The 2755-nt window shown below is 32.2% G+C and overlaps 1 protein-coding gene across 1 annotated transcript in view; it reads right to left on the bottom strand.

Moving 5' to 3' along the window:
• Window positions 1–2755, bottom strand: part of LOC106467476 (ankyrin repeat and SOCS box protein 3-like) — a 25837-nt gene that overhangs the window by 11544 nt on the left and 11538 nt on the right. The gene's annotated exons all lie outside the window — the stretch shown is intronic.

Below are 2755 nucleotides of genomic sequence, written 5' to 3' on the forward strand. Positions count from 1 at the left end.
GCTTCAATCATGAGACAGTCAAGCAACAAAGAAACTTTCCTTAACTTTAGACATGACTATTTCACACAGAATAGAAAAATGGGGGAGTAACTAGATTCTCCCAGAAATAGCAGCTTTTCTGGCTTGTTTCATACTTCTGTAGCTATATCTCAGATGCAGTGAAGTATAATCTAATCATAAACACCTTAGGTGTGAAAAAAAGGTGCATCCAAAAAAGGATTGAGCATGCAAATTAAAGGACTGAGATCAATATTGGCAGCCAAACTGGTAGCTAACCTTATAGCATTGAAAAAATTTTACAGCAAATATTCATTCATTAGTTAGCCATGCCATGTTTTTTGTTCAACTTGGGGCATGATGGTGGCTAAACAAAAGATGCTGCCTAACTAACTAATGGCATAAGTGTAGCTATCAGTTTGGCCACCAATTTTTATTTCATTCCTTTAAGTCGCACATTCAATTCTTTTTTGGCTGCACCTTTTTCCAACACCTAAGGAATTTTTGATTAGGTATCATGACTTTTCTGTCAATACACACTGACAAACCACAGCAAGCAAGAAAGTGATACTCGATGGTAACCAACATTAGCTTTAGGATTGTATCCCTATTGTTTGTGAGAGACCCATACTTTACAAAACCAATCAGATTCTTTAAAATATATATATTGATAGTTTGTCTTCTCTAAAACAGTGTTAATAACTCACTTTACAATAACACCATGGAAACTAGATTAACAGTTTCTTGTCGTCACTCGCAAACACTCAGTACAGCCCTATCAAGCATCATAATTTACATTAATTGCTTAAGCTAATATTACATGACACAAAATGCTATTTAATTACGAGAATTTGATGAAATTTAGCAAATCTGTGCTTTAAAGTTGACAATGAATAATGAATAATAACTGTCCACCCATATGATTCATTTGAAAACTTGAGCTGGAAACTGCTAATCTAGTTTGCCTAGCCTAACCAATACTTATGTATCTACATGTGCTTTCACTCTATAGTTTTGCTGCTCTAAGTCAGCCATCTTTAGTCCAATGACAAAAAACTAAAATCAGTCTACCTTACTCTTAGATGAAGCTGTAGTAAAAATGTCAGACCAATAGTTCACATGACTATTTACGTGAGCATGCTCAAAAAGTTTGGTCAAAATTGAGCAGTTTGTGTTAAATAACTTTGCACATGTGACTTATATTTAGACCAAAATTTGACACCTAATTGTAGGTTGTAAAAATCTATCAATGTACTAAATTTGATAAAAATCCAAGAAAGTTAAGTATATTTTTCTATCAAATAAATTTTCCATACTTTTAGTGCTAAGAAAAAAAAAAGGAATAAAATCAATCAAAATTGGAGATTTTATATCTCATGTATTATTTAACGGTTTTCTTTGAAATTTGATATGTGAAGTAAGAGTCCAGTAGAGCACATTCAATGAAAATATACGATAGTTTGGATTACTACAGTCTGAGCTATAGAAAGTGGAAAATTTCTAAACTATCACTCCTGTTAATAACATACATTTGTTCTGCAGGTTGTTTTGGCCGCAAAACACAATAACTGTGCATCTTGATTGCAGCCGCTTTGATTGAGCAAAGTGGTCGAAAACTGAACGTTTTTCAATATGGTCTGACCTTGTATGTTTTGAGATAACAGGCACATAGGAAAATGCTGTACAGCTTTCCAAAAAAGGCAAACAGTGCAAGAGTGTAGATGATGTAATTTCAACCTCTCAATATAGGATCAGAGATCATCAATGGGGGCCAGATATTGTCAGAGTATGAGCCAGGCCTAAGAGTTGTATAGAATATCAGAACTCAAAAGAAAATATCAAGAGAGTAAATCAACATATAGTTACTTGTATTTTATTTCTCACACGATTTTCTTTTCTGTTAATGGTTTTTGTTCCCCTTTTTATTATGTTAAAGCATGTTAGTCTGAACAATTATTAACGAAGCACAATGAAAACATGTACAGGCAACATTTAGATACAATAGAATATAGAGGGTTATAAACTATTTCCATTAAGTTAAAACTGACTACATATTTATGGACCAGAGAAAAGTTATTGATACTCGCTGATTTCATTTCTTCTCACTGTGAAACTAAATTGCATAAAATTTATTGTAAATTGGTTTAGTATATCTGACATTTTTTAAGTTGTGAAATTCCAAAACTTTTGTTGTGAGAAGCTTTTAAAAACATAATTAAAAAATAATAATTCCTTTTGCCTTAGAATTTAATTTTTTTAATAATTGATTATAAAGTTTAATTTTATATGTTTAAATCTCCATGACAACAGGAAGACTGAGCAACATCTGAATAAGGCTCTATTGATAGATACTACTAAGGCTCTATTGATACTAAAAAGAGTATCTACTATTAGCTTGCTATAGTCAGTGTGCTACAAACTTTGGAAGCTATAACTGTGATTGTTATAACGCTTATCAATTGGGAAACTTCAGATATTTGACCAGGAGCATTTATAAATTTCAAACATTACAATCATTTAACTTCAGTGGATTCTCATCGGACACTAGTATTTTTACAAAAACATTACATAATGTTACGGTGGAAAACTTGGTGTGTGTGGCTGGTAAATAACTAAGGACAAATTTAGCTAGCTCCCTGTTAAGTGAATTATACCTACGTCAACTCGTAATTAACTAGCTCATCGTAAACCCTTGATATCGAAGAAGTTCCATACTAGAGAGAAGACTTTATATTGCTTGTAAATTTGTGAAACTTTT

The sequence above is a fragment of the Limulus polyphemus genome, unplaced genomic scaffold (assembly GCF_000517525.1).
Source record: "Limulus polyphemus unplaced genomic scaffold, Limulus_polyphemus-2.1.2 Scaffold2626, whole genome shotgun sequence".
In the NCBI taxonomy this organism is placed as follows: Eukaryota; Metazoa; Arthropoda; class Merostomata; order Xiphosura; family Limulidae; genus Limulus; species Limulus polyphemus.